Source organism: Salvelinus sp. IW2-2015, linkage group LG18 (assembly GCF_002910315.2).
Source record: "Salvelinus sp. IW2-2015 linkage group LG18, ASM291031v2, whole genome shotgun sequence".
Taxonomy (NCBI): Eukaryota; Metazoa; Chordata; class Actinopteri; order Salmoniformes; family Salmonidae; genus Salvelinus; species Salvelinus sp. IW2-2015.
In genome coordinates, this window is record NC_036858.1 from 53,954,808 (window position 1) to 53,971,821 (window position 17,014).

The window sequence follows — 17,014 nt, forward strand, 5'->3', positions numbered from 1 at the left end:
GTAGCCACCCTTTGCCTTGATGACATCTTTGCACAATCTTGGCATTCTCTCAACCATTTGGTCCCCCATTTGGAGTTGGTCCCCCATTTGCGGTCCCCCAGCCTACACTCTTCTGGGAAGGCTTTCCACTAGATGTTGGAAAATTGCTGCAGGGACTTGCTTTCATTCAGCCACAAGAGCATTAGTGAGGTCAGGCACTGATTTGGGGCGATTAGGCCTAGCTCGCAGTCGGCATTCCAATTCATCCCAAAGGTGTTCGATGGGGTTGAGGTCAGGGCTCTGTGCAGGCCAGTCAAGTTCTTCCACACCGATYTTGATGAACCATCATGCTGAAACAGGAAAGGGCCTTCCCCAAACTGTTGCCACAAAGTTGGAAGCACAGAATCATCTAGAATGTCATTGTATGCTGTAGCATTAAGATTTTCCTTCACCAGAAATAAGGGGCYTAGCCCGAACCATRAAAAACAGCCCCAGGCCATTATTCCTCCTCTACCAAACTTTACAGTTGGCATTAGCATTTGTGATTGATCTGACTGCCAGATGTTGAAGTGCGATACATCACTCCAGAGAATGGGTTTCCACTGCTATGGAGTCCAATGGYGGCGAGCTTTACACCACTCYAGCCGATGCTTGGCATTGCGCATGCTGATCTTAGGCTTGCGTGCGGCTGCTTGGCCATGGAAACMCATTTCATGAAGCTCCACACGAACAGTTGTTGTGCTGACGTTGTTTCCAGAGGCAATTTTGAACTTGGTATTAAGTGTTGCAACCRAGGACAGACAATTYTTACGCTTTACGCGCTTCAGCACTCAGCGGTCACGTTTTGTGAGCTTGTGTGGCCTACCACTTTGTGGCTGAGACGTTATTGCTCCTAGACGTTTCCACTTCACAATAACAGCACTCTTAAGGTTGACCGGGACAGCTCTAGCAGGGCATACATTTGACAAACTGACTTGTTGGAAAGGTGGTATCCTATGACGGTGCCACGTTGAAAGTCACTGAGCTCTTCAGTAAGGCCATTCTACTGGCAATGTTTGTCTATGGAGATTGCATGACTGTGTGCTCGATTTCATAAACCTGTCAGCAACTGGTGTGGCTGAAATAGGCAAATCCACTAATTTGAAGGGGTGTCCACATACTTTTGTTTATATAGTGTATCTACCGTAGACAGACCATATAGTTGTTCGTCAATTTCTATTGCATCAAAGGTAAAAGGCTTTTTAGTGTCTGTTGAGACACAATAAAAATGTCAAGATAAGAGAAACCATAACTCAAAGAAATGTTTCCTTAGATATAATTACTGATATTCTATATGTCTAGAAATAAATCAATGCACCAGTCAGATGCATTATTGTGGCCAGGGTCTACTGATATAGTGATTCAGGGCCCTAATCAAGTTGATTGAAATCCCTTTACACTTTAAATATATTTTGGGTAGCAAAATTATATTCTCTACAGTCACAATGGGACATTATCTGGTTGACTGAAATTGTATTTCATCAGAATGGGTCGATATAGAGCGCAAGGACAGATTGGGGTCTTGAATTAGCAGCGGCTTGTAGGCTAATTACTGTATCTTTATCAATGTTGTAACACCATTCTATTACCCAGTGTGAATAAATTAGGGTCAGATAAGGAGTAACCATGTTTTTATTTGTGTTGCATAGTAACAGATTTGGCCTCAAAGCTCCAATGGCCCTACTTGTATTTATGAGAGGTATTGACATGTTGAATGCACCGAGCTGTCTGTCTAAACTACTGGCACGCAGCTCGGACACCCATGCATACCCCACAAGACATGTCACAAGAGGTCTCTTCACAGCCCACAAGTCCAGAACAGAGTATGGGAGGTGCACAGTACTACAAAGAGCCATGACTACATGGAACTCTATTCAAGTAACTGATGCAAGCAGTAAAATTAGATTAAAAAAACAGATTAAAAAACACCTTATGGAACAGCGGAGACTGTGAAGCAACACAAACACAAACATAGGCACAGACACATATACGATAACATATGTACTATACACACACATACACCTGTATTTAGTACTGTAGATATGTGATAGTGGTGGAGTAGGGGCCTTAGGGCACACAGTGTGTTRTGAAATCTGTGAATATATTGTAATGTTTAAAAACATKATATAAACTGCCTTAMTTTTGCTGGACAGTTTCATACATACAGCTGTCAGTGATGTCAAAGCACCACACAGCATGTGAAAGAAGAAATCCTTGGCCAATAGAATAGGACCTGACATTGCCACAAAGTGCAGGGTGAAAAATGATGTGTCCCCAAATGTGTCATTTATGTTGGCATGTTGTATCAAGCTGGGTCTCTTGGATTAGATTATGAAAATGCTTTGCCTTATAAAAAAGATTGAGCAGAGAAGAATATCAAAACCACTACTGGGAAAAATGGGTTTCTGAGCTACAAAGTATTCAAATGTAAATGTTATAAAAAATGTGAATAATGTTTTCTGTATTGCTTTGTATATGGCTGGCACATATGCAATAAATCCATACATCTATGTTGCCACCACAATACTTGAAAATATAGAGGATGAACAACATTGCATTAAATCCACATTACTGACCTGTATGACAAAGTGAATATAAATACGCCTGTGTTGAAAAATCCACTCCAAAACACCCGTTAACTAATACTGCAAGACAAAAGAAAATCACTTTTTGGACTAAATTTAAGACAACAGGTTTGGGTTTGGGTCAAATCTAATTCAACAAAACACAGTGAAAACCTCTGTATTTTATAATATTGTGGTGGCAGTATCATGTTATGAATATGCTTGTCACAGACAGGTGCTTGGAAGTTTATCTGGATGAAAAAAATTAAAGGAGCAAAGCCCAGGTTAAAATGTAGAGGAAAATCCGCCTCAGTCTTCTGAGGGGAAGGTCACCATTTTTTCCATGTAGACTTGTTTTTACTCTTTCTGTGATTGTAGTTGATCCCCAAAACCTTTGTTTTTATATTTGTTTCTTTACAAAGAAAATTGGTAGTCATCACTTGCCATGTTAGAAAACGCTTCAAAACACTCCGAACCGATTCATACTACATCAGAATCCCATTTTGAACGATGTCTCTGCAAATTCTCTTTTTTAATGTTCCACTGTCCTATAAATCCCATATTTGCATATTTTTGTTGGTGTTGTAAACAACATCATTCGAACATGAATTTATGGCACACAGGAACATTTAAAAAACAATTTAGTGCAGAGACATCATTCAGAATGGGATTCTGATGTAAGATGAGTTGGTGTGGAGTGTTTTAGATTGTTTTCTAATATACTTTAGACATATTTGCATATTGCATTATTATCAATGGCAACTGTTGACTCAGCAAAATGTGACAACCAATTTTCTCTGTAACAAAACAAAATATTTWAAAAAACAGTTAAATTACAAGCAAAGAAACAGTGAAAATAAAGCCACATGTAAAAATATAAGCCTGGGATAGAGTTTTTCAGTGGGAGATACCAGAATGGCTATCCAATAGTGTTCCTGAGTGGTCCAGTCTCAGTCCTGACTTAAATTTGATTGAAAATCAGAGACAAGTTTTGAATATTGCTGTCCATCAATGATTCACAGCCAAGTTGACCACACTCAAGATATTTTGACAACAACAATGGATTAATGTTGCCCTATAMGAGTTGTACAAAGTTGGTAGAATCTTATTCAAAATTATCCACAGCTGTAAGGGCTGCCAAAAGAAGCTTCCTCTGATCTATAATTTTTTTTTGCACTTTAAAAATGTGGAGTAGGTTGTGTAGACCGGCAGGGAAAAAAATCAAATTCAATACCTTTTGGATTTAATTTTAAGGCAGCAAAATGTGAAGACTGTGCAAGGGGTGTGTAGACTTTCACTAGCGACTGTTTATACACTCCCCTACGTATTTATTTGGACAGGGAAGCTAAAGTTTTTAATTTGGCACTATACTCCAGCATTTTGGATTTGWGATKAAATGTTTTATATGAAGCGACAGTACAGWATGTAATATTTTATTTTAGGCTATTTTCATAGATATCTGTTTGACTGTTTAGAATGAATGTATTTTATGTATCTATATTTAAGTATTTGGACAAATTCACTTATATTGAGTCTTATATTATATACTTATATTCAGTCAAAAGTTTAGTATTTGGTTCACATACCACCCCCCCCCCCCTGCAACATTTTCTCTTAGCTTCATGACAAAATATTCCCCGGGGCCCCAAATGCAGTAATATTCCAGCCATTTAACAATGGTTGTATCCACATTAATGTAGAAATGTTCAGAAACATATTACATTCTAAAGGGTTTATCATCGTCCAAAACGTGTACGCGTACACACAGCAGTGTTCTAGAATATTGGACTGTTGGCTTTCATACTTCTCGAATTCTCAGCGGAGCTCAAGCAATTTCTCCAACTGCCAACACATTCAAATGAATACAAGACTCACACCAGAGTWGCGTTGGTTGGGAATTGTTGGGAGGTGTGCATTCGGGCTCCTGCAGATGGTGGTGTTAGAGCCGCATAGCTATTTATTTATTTAACTAGGCAAGTCAGTTAAGAACAAATTCTTATTTACAATGACGGCTTAGGAACAGTGGGTTAACTGCCTTGTTCAGGGTCAGAATGACAGATTTTTATCTTGTCAGCTCGGGGATTCGATCTAGCAACCATGCGRTTACTGGCCCAACGCTCCAACCACTAGGCTACCTGCCGCCCTAAGACACAATGGGACGCCAGACTATCACTTCACAGTGTCTGTGGACTATGAKTTAGGCTTAATTTACAATGAAAGTGACTCCACAATGACACAATACATTATTTATCATGATTGCATTTTTGGGGGACCAATTATATACAGTACCAGTCAAAAGTTTGGACACACCTACTCATTATAGGGTTTTTCTTTATTTGTACTATTTTCTACATTGTAGAATAATAGTGAAGACATCACAACTATGAAATAACACATATGGAATCATGTGGTAACCCAAAAAGTGTGAAACAAATATATTTTATATTTTAGACTCTTCAGCAGTCTTGAAATAGTTCCCACATATGCTGAGCACTTGTTGGCTGTTTTTCCTTYACTCTGCGGTGATATTGCCGTAATTTCTTTTGATTGTCGAATTGCCTGGACCAGTTGCTCCATATACAATAAAAAGAGATTCGATCACCTTGCCAGCTACTTCTAGTTATTTTGAATGGAACAGAGCAGGTATTGCCTCTTATTACCATGGCTGAGGGATTGGCATATAATGTTGTTTTCATTTKAATGAAATTGGAGCCAAGTCCCATATGTTACAAAACCGACCAAAGATATGACCATTCTCCGTTGAGATATAGAACTGCCCAATGAGCTTTTGGTTCCTAAAGAAGCAAGTAAGATACTGTATGTAATAGATGACAGAGGTTATCTGAGGATAATTATTTTTTAACAAACCCGCTTTGATCCGGATGTACCAATTTGGGCGAGTAAGTTGACCCACACATTGAATTTACGAGTGATTCAGTTTTCTCTTTTAGGAGTTTGATTAGCCCTTCCAACTTACAAAACTTGTCAATACTAAACATCATATTAAGGTGTGGGATTGTGTGACAAGAAATAACTAGCAGGTCTACCGCAACAGCCCTAGCAGAGTTGCAGAGAAGGATAATAGTTTATTTTTAAAAAGAACCACCCATCAGGAGGATACAGACAGCTCAACAGGTATGCTTAGATATTCAGATATATTTTTTTTTTACATAGAATTAAGCATAATGATTATGACTCTAGATTGCTGGAAAAAGCTGTTTCAGGTAAAAAAAAARGTGTTTTCCTGCAATCTAGAGCCATAATCATTAAGCTTAATTATATGTAAAAAATATTGTGTATTTTTCTGAATATCGGCTTTATAATTATAGTGAATTTCTATGAATTTGATTTTGAATAGCCTAGTAATAGGTCATTTTTTCATAATTAATAGGCTGACACATTACCTTTAGCTACAGAATATCTTACCACCGTGCATTTCCATCTCTTCCCCTCTTTCCTTTATTCCTTTCTTGAGTGTGCAGAGAGAGGGACTGTCAACAGTTTAATGAAACATGTTTCGTTGTGAGAACATGTTACTATAGATGTTCCTGAACAGATTTCACYTGGTTTCCCAAATGAAGCACTGGATAGCTACAGGAACATGACTGGAGAGCCCATAGCATACATTGTTTGGGCGGAATGTCACCTGTCAAGCAGTGAGAGGCTGCATGCTCCTCAAACAATGGTTGATGTSTGGAGTGAAAAAAACAGAGTAGCTTACTGGCATGATTCAAAAACGAACTGGAGGAAAGCGTCCTCTATTGGCTATTTGAGTGCATGACTTATCTTTCTTCCCCTGCCCCTGTTTCATGCACATTTGTTAATGGGCCATTCTAAATCAAAACAAATGTTTTATATTAGTAAAGATTGAATTGAGAATAGTGAAAATATGATCACTTGATGAGAAAACATCATGTGAAGCCTGAGGCAAGGAACAGAGCGCAAGCCTTTTTTGCAACATTCTCAAATCATCAATAACCTAAAGTTGCATCATGCAGCCCATATACACTGAGTGTAAAAACATTATGAACATCTACTCTTTCCATGACATAGATTGATCAGGTGATTCCAGGTGAAAGCTATGATCTCTTATTGATGACACCTTCGATCAGTGTAGGAAGGGGAGGAGACAGGTTTTAAAGAAGGATTTTTAAGCCTTGAGACCATTTAGACATGGGTTGTGTATGTGTGCCATTCAGAGGGTAAATGGGCAAGACAAAAGATTTAAGTGCCTTTGAACTGGGTATGGTAGTAGGTGCCAGCAACGGTTTGAGTGTGCCAAGAACTGCAACACTGCCGGGTTTTTCACACTCAACTGTTTCCATGTGTATTAAAAATGGTCCACCACCCAAAGGACATCCAGCCAACTTGACACCTTTTAGTCCATGCCCTGACGAATTGAGGGTGTTCTGAGGGCAAAGGGGGTGCAACTCAATATCAGGAAGGTGTTCCTAATGTTTTGTGTTTTGATTTCTAAGACATTCTAAGGTTTGTATCATTCACAACTAAAGTTGCCAAATACCTTTAAATCTAGCATATAGGAGCTGTTTCAAATTATCACTTTTACCCTTTACATAGTCAATTCATATGCGCACTCGCTCCGGAATGGGAAAAATATCCKTTCTATTTTATTCAGCTAAGTTCAATTATAYTCTTCATACTATAATATCATATAATGTCAATTAATGGCACGGAATATATTTGAATATCTTGTCTGCTAAATGAACTGGCCTACAGCCTATGGCATGTCACATAGCCAGATAGAATAAATTGATTTAAATGTAGATGTTCCAAGGGCGTGCATCAGTGGATTGTATGCGTGAAGACCTGGAAATGCTAAATATGTTTATGTTAATTACTGGTAAATTACCGTGAGATCGGCAGTCTTTTGCATGACAATAACCGTCTGAAAAAATGTCATGACCACCACAGCCCCATACTCTGCTAAAATATTGGTAAAAGATTGAAAGGAATATCAGTCTTATTCAGTACATTTAGTTATTGCTTGCTTTTCTAAAGTCTACCAACCTTGCCAGCAGGCATGCCAGCTAAGATAGTTACACAAGCTAGCTACTGTAACTTGTTTCATACTGCAGCCTGAAATGGCTACTTGGTAGCTAGTTATGAGTTTGGGAGATTGGTAACCTATCTGGGCTAGYGAAAGCCAACTTCGTAAAATTTCTAGGTGGCTAGTAGTATTACAAATAATTTATAATTATTATTTGTTTTTTAAACAGGACAAATCTGAGTGGGGCACGATACCTCTGCAAATAAATACGTAGGGGAGTGTATATACAGTATAAGCACAGTATTCCCTCCCTATTAGGTGTGTCATTTAGACTGTACTTTAAAAATAATCATAATTCGAACCAGTATTGAAGATTTGAAAGATTCTAATTGAGATACAGCTTTCAAAGTTCATACGTAACAGCGAGTAATTAGATAAAGGTCAAGACTTGTCTTGTGCATCCTAGGATTCAATCACTAACTCATTTTGACTGGATATCATTTAACTTAATTGAGTTGTAATGGTCAGCCTTTTTACAATTGTGCCTATGATGAATTTGTTCATGTTGATATGCAAATTGACTTTAAGATGTGATTGGAGAGGTGACTTCTGTTAATGAGGCCAGGCCGCTTTTGTTTTTGTAATGTATATTGTAAAGGAAACAGGGCATTCTTAACAATTTATCTGCATATTGTTATACTGACCGGGCGTGTTTTGAAGATTTGTCTGAACATGTCTGAAAATGTGTTTTCTATATGTAAAGCTGTGTTAAGCAATCAATTTTAAACCGCAAAATAGGCTTTCACACAAGGAAAAAACAACGTATGGCAAGAGTATTTGGGAAGTCAGTTTTCAAAGTAAACTTGGAGAGAGAGACTGAAAATTACACAAACAAAATAGGAAAAAACTACMCCATCAAATCTATATGCTTGATCAGTAGTCCTTGTCTAGACGTTCCCATATGAATGGCTATTTTCGCAGCATGGACTGATGCAATAAAACGTGTTATGAAGAACATTAATATAAGGATAATGTACCTAGCAGAGCATTAGTTACAGTGATAATTAACTGAAAACAATGATATCCCACACATGCATCATGTGCTTAAAGTTATTGACCTGCTACTTTTGTTAGATTGTTACAATCTGAATATGTCACGAAATGTCACTGGAACACGAGCGTTAGTTACTGTATGCACAACCTGATACTCTCGTAACTTGACAGATATCAACAACATTTATACATATAGTATGTTAATGATTGTTTCCAGTATTTTGGGAAAAGTGCTACTCTTCACACATTGTGCATTTTGTAGCTTTCACAGCAGCACTTTTATACCCAGAAGAAATGTGCCTTTGTGGCCTTATCGCCATGGGCTAGATATTAAAATTTTTATATTTAATGGATTGAGCTATGTAAAGGGAAAACAAAAATAAACAGCATCCATCTTTCATTATTATCATGTGAATTGAAGTTAAAACAATATATCCATCACATGGAGAAAAGTATAGCTTTGGCTGCTTTTGTGGCAGTGCTGTTTGGCTAGAATTCAGTTCGAATAGTTTTCTTTCTGGTCTCAATGTAGAGTACTGCATACTGTAATACAGCTCCATCAGTTGACTGTCAGCAGGAATGCATGCCAATTGAGCATCATAGTTTTGGATGTGTTTAGGAATTGGAGGCTAAACTCAATCAATCACAATGTCAACACTCAGMAAATTCTTGTCCAAAAGACAAAAGTAGAGTTCCGGGATATTGTAACAACCTGGGATAGCTAAGACTAGCTTTTTTCAAACTATGTAATGGCCGWTTGTTGTAAAAAACAACAACTAAAATATCATATCATTTGTTCCACGCGTGTAAATAAAGAAATCTCGGTGCCATATTATTAGTCACAAGGCAGTAGGTTGACTGTATTACCACTTGCCACTTGAGTAATTACAATGTTACCATGCAAGCACAGTCAAGCAACTCAAGCAACTCACACATCATTCTGCCCACCCCTCTGCACATTGTCATCTGCCATTCTCAAAAACGTGTGGGTTGACCATAAAAGAGAAAGCCCTCGTAAGCCAGAACACATTTCTCTTTCCCCACTTTCATTTTACTGAGGGTGGTATGAAGAGGCAAGGATCAATATCTGTTGATGGTTTAAGAGTAAACGCCCTCTTTAGGGGTCTCTGTTGCGTAGCAATGCATGGTTCCACTTGTCCGATAAGCCCTTTCTCAAGAGCTCACTGATATTCAAAAGACAAATGCGATTCTACTGAAGAGGCTTTAGGCTGGTGGCAGCAACACTGATGTTTGTGCCCATGAAGACATTTTTCATTTTTATATGCAGATATCTTCCTCTCCAACAGATATGCATGAAATACATAAGCTCTTCAAGGACCATCTTTTCAGCTGGTAACCAAACACAATTTTTACCATGCTGTGAGTACAGCTAGACATAATATGTCCCTAGATTTGTTCTTAATACAGCTGGGTATGCCAAATCTTCCTGAAAAATATGTAACTCCAGATTGCATTTTGGAAGGATTGCAAAGTTTATGCATTTCAACAATTTCCCCCAACTAAGAAAGTGCTACGAAATGTGATGTATCTGCTCAGGGCAGTCAAAACAATACAAGACAAGACCCATGACAGCTCGTCTAGTCACTCCATGGGATTCGTTTGGACAAGGCAAATGATACATGGGGGCAAAACAGATGCTAAAGTTAGCCACAAACGTCTGAGCTGATGCGCCGGGGAAGAATGAACAGCCTCCCGAGCAACAGGTTCTGTGGGAAATTGACTTACACCCCCTTCCRACTTAATGCATCTTCATTTAACAGCTTGCAGTCACATTTACATCTGTCATTCCCCATTCAATGTGGATTGATATTTTGTGCCTGAATGAAACCTCCATAGGGCCACAAAGTGTATGGGGACCACAATGGATCCAGTCATAGTACTGTCACATAAAAGAGTTGTTCCAATCTGTATTTTATGTGATATTTGGCTGAATGACCATTAGTTACATACTTTTTAAAATGGGAATGTTTTCATGAATGCCAACATATACACATTAATAGTGAGTGTGAGAGACTGCAAGGTAGCGTCTCATCATATCTTCTCATCACATCTCCAACAGTGAGCAGTTCTGGAGCAGCCCTCTTCTCTGAACCAACACAAACTGCAGGGGATGTTACATTTAGCTGGCTAGTGATGCAATCAGTTTGGGCAGGCAGCGGGGGGAAGCAGATGCAGTCTGTTGACAGTGTATTTTCTGTCATTTCAGATGTCGTTAAAACGTGTCAATTTGTTGTGGAGGCTTAGAGATCTTAATGGATGCCCATCATTTTCACATTATAGGTAATCATTGAAATCTAGGCCTACTTGAAAACCAACTTGTGTTTCTCATTGAGCGCCCTGTAATGAGGAAGTGCATGTATATTGGAATTTAAAAGGGTTTATTCTTCACCCTTGAAAACAAASAGATCTTCACATGTGATGTTTAATGGTCTTGTCTTGTCATTAGATGATTAAACTGACAAACAATTATTTAAAAATAAAATTGATAAGGTTCATTATGCAATCACTATGCTGCCAGCACACATGAATTAATCAACCTTTTTTATCTGAAAAAAGATGCTATATGGAGACTGCTAATAAAAACTTAATGACAGAGAAAGAAAAGTGTCAGAGTAAGACATAAAAAACAGTCTCAAAAAGTGCATGCAAAGTGCACAACACTGCATAATAAATGCCCCTCAGCTGTGACAGAATTGRAAGAAACGAACCATTTATTTAGACAGAAAGGCCTCCATTGATTTCAACATTAAGGTGAAATATCAGTSTCTGTAGATTTGGCATGGGTAGGAAAGGAAAGTGAGTCATTCCTTCAGAAAATCCCTGTCGTATTGGGGAGACGTGCCATTGTCCTTAATTAACACCATACATATGGTAACATCAAAGGCTGTTGCTCATGATTTAAGACAATGGGCATCATTTTCTGTATGTAGGACTTCTTCTTCTTCCAGTGTCTTTGCCCTATATACCACTTGTGTTTTGTGAAGCATCATAGAAGGGAAATTCCAGCAACATTGTCACATTGTACATTTATGTGATCTATATTCTTTCTGTCTGTGTCTCTTGAATGTAGAATTCCAGATATTAGATACTGTAACAACTATTTAGTATGMACATCTGGGGTGTCTYAAAATCTTCACATTGTCTTTCAACTACTGCATCTTGGCTTATGTAGCCATTACAATCCTGTGTTTATAGTAATCCATTGATTCRTGAAGAAGGCTGAGGGCTGGGCTAAAAAGAGACTATATTACTCACTATATAAGTTACAGCATTTATTTCAAAATCCCAAATAGTGAATCCATCCGCGGGCGTGAATAAGTTATGTAGGTAACCGCAAAACTGTTGCATTTCAAATGCTTTTTAAAAAGACATGTCATCTAGATCTGAACCAATACTGGTCATTTTACACATTTGGGGAGATGAAGGTTATGCTGAATGTGCAGGCTTGGAGACTTCTCGTCATTACGTACATTATGTGACTTGTTTAGATTAACATTAGTTTACTGTAGGTACTTATGCTTGTTTCGTCTAAGGCGGGACAGTAGGAACATACAGTGCATTCGGAAAGTATTCAGACCCCTTCCCCTTTTCCACATTTTGTTATGGTACAGCCTTATTCTAAAATGGATTAAATAAAACATTTTCCTCATCAATCTACACACAATGCCTCATAATGACAAAGTGAAAACAGATTTTTAGAAATGTTTGCAAATTTATAAAATTAAAAAACTGATTTACATCAGTATTCAGACCCTTTGCTATGATAACTGAAATTGAGCTCAGGTGCATCCTGTTTCCATTGATCATCCTTGAGATGTTTCTACAACTTGATTGGAGTCCACCTGTGGTAAATTCAATTGATTTGACATGATTTGGAAAGGCACACACCTGTCTATATAAGGTCCCACAGTTGACAGTGCATGTCAGAGCGAAAACCAAACCATGAGGTCGAAAGAATTGTCTGTAGAGCTCTGAGACAGAATTGTGTCGAGGCACAGATCTGGGGAAGGGTACCAAAAACTTTCTGCAGCATTGAAGGTCCCCAAGAAGACAGTCRCTTCCATCATTCTTAAATGGAAGCAGTTTGGAACCACCAAGACTCTTCCTCGAGCTGGCTGCCTGGTCAAAATGAGCAATCGGGGGAGAAGGGCCTTGGTCAGGAAGGTGACCAMGAACCTGATGGTCCCTCTGACAGAGGTCCAGAGTTCCTCTGTGGAGATGGGAGAACCTTCCAGAAGGACAACCATCTCTRCAGCACTCCACCAATCAGGCCTTTATCGTAGAGTGGCCAGACGGAAGCCACTCYTCAGTAAAAGGCACATGACAGCCCACTTGGAGTTTGCCAAAAGGTACCTAAAGGACTCTCAGACCATCATTACAAATCAAAAACTTTGAACACATCATTGTGATCTCTACAGCACTGTTGGCTGGTCATCATTAACCTTGTGCTGGCTTAAACACTGGCATACACTGATTTATAAGGCCATACTGGGTAAAATGCCATTTTATCTCTGTTATTTTTAATCAGGTCGGTAAATAAATATCAATTACAATCCCATTCTCATTTGCTTTTGACCATACCAAGAATTAGAACAGGTCATGGTAGAAATTGTTTCAGTTAATCAGCTCCGTGGTACTGGAATTCTCTCCTRAACATTTTAAAATTTGATGATCTACTCTCGTTGGTGGAATTTAAACACTTGATCAATGTAAATATCATAGAAGTGTGTAATTGTCTTTTGTACAGCTGTTTTTTAGTCAAGACATTTGTGTTTTTTTTTTACATATTATGTAATTGTTGAACTGTATATGTGTCTATAGTTTTGTTTAATGTTGTGTTAGTGTATGTAAATTGTAAATTTGTTCCCCCTGCTGCTATTGGACCAGGTCTCTCTTGAAAAAGAGATGTTATCTCAATGAGAAAAACCTGTATAAATAAAGGTAAAACAAAAAAATAAAAATGAGAAAGAAGATTCTCTGGTCTGATGAAACCAAGATTGAACTCTTTAAACTGAATGCCAAGTGTCACGTCTGGAGGAAAYCTGGCACCATCCCTACGGTKAAGTATGGTGGTGGCAGCATCATGCTGTGGGGATGTTTTTCAGCGGCAGGGACTGGGAGACTAGTCAGGCTTGAGGGCAAGATGAGCGGAGCAAAGTACAGAGAGTTCCTTGATGAAAACCTGCTCCAGAGTGYTCAGGACCTCAGACTAGGGCGAAGGTTCACCTTCCAACAGGACAACTATCCTAAGCACACAGCCAAGACAACGCACAGCCAAGACAACGCACCTGAAATTAGGGAAATATCTGAATGTCCTTAACATCTCTGCAGAGACCTGAAAATAGCTATGCAGCGACGCTCCCCATCCAACCTGACAGATATGAGTGGATTTGCAGAGAAGAATGGGATAAACTCTCCAAATACAGGTATACCAAGCTTGTAGCATCATACCCAAGAAGATTCGAGGCTGTAATCACTGCCAAAGGTGCTTCAACAAAGTACTGAGTAAAGGGTCTGAATAGGTACTGTATGTAAATGTGCAATTTCAGTTTTTTATTTTTAATACATTTGCAAAAAATTCTATAACCTAGTTTTTGCTTTGTCATTATGGGCTATTGTGTGTAGATTGATGAGGGGGAAAAATAAGTTAATCCATTTTACAATAAGGCCGTAGCCTAAAAAWWTKTGGAACATTTCGAAGGTGTCTGATAACTTTCAGAATGCACTGTAATACTCTGTCAGGTTTCCATTCTTATATTATATTTATTTGTAGAATGTCTTGCTCTATGCAGAGGCCCTTCAGGTGCCCTTTGAGTAATAGACTTGTCCTCAATTGCTGGACACCGCAATATCCTCCTCTCCAGTTCCTGCCCCCTACAGTGGTGATTTCCTACACCTCCAGATCCATGTCAGTTCCTAACTGAGAAGATTCAGTCAGTCTTATCCACTGGGGTAGCGGTGTGACAGAGACGGTCTGATCCATAAGGGAAAGCGGGGCGGGAGTCAGGGGGCAGGGGGCAGGGGGGCGGGGGGAGGACTCAGCCACCGGTCTGAATATAGATGCTTGTATCAGGCTTTCACTATTGATTTTATTTCCAGTTCAGAAAAAGGAACTGCAATAAGACATGAAGCTCATTCAAGGTCTAATCAGCACAGAGGTAGTTATTTCAAAGGTCCACAGAACACAACACTAAGGAGGCAGCATTTGCATCCGGGGCATGCAGTTATTTATTTATATCGAATTACATGTGGGTGGCAGGTAGCYTAGTGGTTAGAGCGTTGGGCAAGTAACCGAAAGGTTGCTTGATCAAATCCCTGAGCTGACAAGGTAAATATCTGTCGTTCTGCCCCTGAACAAGGCAGTTAACCCACTGTTCCTAGGCTGTCATTGTAAGTAAGAATTTGTTCTTAACTGACTTGCCTAGTTAAACATGTATTTCAATTTAGCTGGAATATCCATGACAGTTTTATTGGTGCCTTACATGAAATGAGGGAAAAAATTAAACATCTTGTAAACTTGAAGCACAGTCCACCTAGCTTTGMGATTAAGCTGATATATAGTATACTCTGAGTCGCTGTTCAGGTCATGAAGTAGTCCCCTAAACCACGCCCACCTTGGAGGAAAACAACTGCAGAAAGCCATCGTTTTTGGATACAGTAGTTGTYAGCTAGAATGCTAACTCTCATTGACATAGGCTGGTAGCAAAGCTAGCCAAAGAGCATTTTACTGGTTGATGTTGAATGTTTTTTAAGTATAATGCAGTTGATTGGCGACGATTACACAAACATTATATTATTAAGCAGGCCATTCATACGAGCCTTACGATCCAATTATAATCCAAAAGTAGTGCGAAATGCACTCCTAAGCAACATAAATGGAGACTTTTTTTGCTTGCGATCTATGAGAATCCCGTGTTTTCCCCCACGGTTGTGAAATTGTGAATAGTGACTATAMTGTATTATATACAATATATATACAAAAGTATGTGGACAGCCCTTCAAATCAGTGCATTCGACTGTTTTAGCCACACCCGTTCCTTACAGGTATATAAAATCGAGGTAATAATCTGTCACTCTGCCCCTGAACAAGGCAGTTAACTCACTGTTCCTAGTCCGTCATTGAAAATAAGAATTTGTTCTTAAATGACTTGCCTAGTTAAATAAAGGTAAAATAAAGTTAAAATTTTTTTTGGGACAAACATTAGCAGTAAAATGGCCTTACTGAAGAGCTCAGTGACTTTCAACGGGGCACCATGATAGGATGCCATCTTTCCAGCAAGTCAGTTCGTAAAATGTTTGCCCTACTAGATCTGCCAAGGTCAACTGTAGGTKCTGCTATTGTGAAGTGGAAACGTCTAGGAGCAATATCGGCTCAGCCACGAAGTGGTCACCCACATAAGTCCACCGAGTGCTGAAGCGCGTAGCACATAAAAATAGTCTGTCCTCGGTTGCAAGACTCACTACCGAGTTCCAAACTGTGCATGGAAGCAATGTCAGCACAATAACTGTTCGTTGGGAGCTGCATGAAATGGGTTTCCATGGCCGAGCAGCCGCACACAAGCCTAAGCTCACCATGCGCAATGCCAAGCGTTGGCTGGAGTGGTGTAAAGCTCGCCACCATTGGACTCTGGAGATGTGGAAGCGCGTTCTCTGGAGTGATGAATCAAGCTTCACCATCTGRCAGTCCGATGGACAAATCTGGGTTTGGAGGGTGCCAGGAGAACGCTACCTAMCCGAATGCATAGTGCCAACTGTAAAGTTTGGWGGAGAAGGAATATTGGTCTGGGGTTGTTGTTCATGATTCTGGCTAGGCTCATTAGTTCCAGTGAAGGGACATCTTAATGCTACAGCATACAATGAAATTCTAGATGATTCTGTGCTTCCAACTTTGTGGCAACAGTTTGCGGAAGGCCTGTTCCTGTTTCAGCATGACAGGTCCATACAGAAATGATTTGTCGAGATCGGTGTGGAAGAACTTGACTGGCCTGCACAGAGCCCTGACCTCAACCCCATCTATCACCTTTGGGATGAATTGGAACACCGACTGCGAGCCAGGCCTAATTTCCCAACATCAGTGCCCAACCTCACTAATGCTCTTGTGTCTGAATGRAAGCAAGTCCCCTCAGCAATGTTCCAACATCTAGTGGAAAGCCTTACCAGAAGAGTGGAGGCTGTTATAGCAGCAAAGGGGGGACCAACTCCATATTAATGCCYATGATTTTGGAATGAGATGTTCGACGAGCAGGTGTCCACATACTTTTAGTCATGTAGTGTACGTACATTTTTGCGCCATAAAGCATCAGAATTCTATCTGGAATTGCATCATAAAATTGCATCCCCCTTATTTTGT

The 17,014-nt window shown here is 39.4% G+C and overlaps 1 protein-coding gene across 1 annotated transcript in view; it reads left to right on the plus strand.

Annotated features, from left to right (window-relative positions):
- Positions 1-17,014, plus strand: part of LOC111977959 (CUB and sushi domain-containing protein 1-like) — a 638,095-nt gene that overhangs the window by 408,081 nt on the left and 213,000 nt on the right. The window lies entirely within an intron of this gene.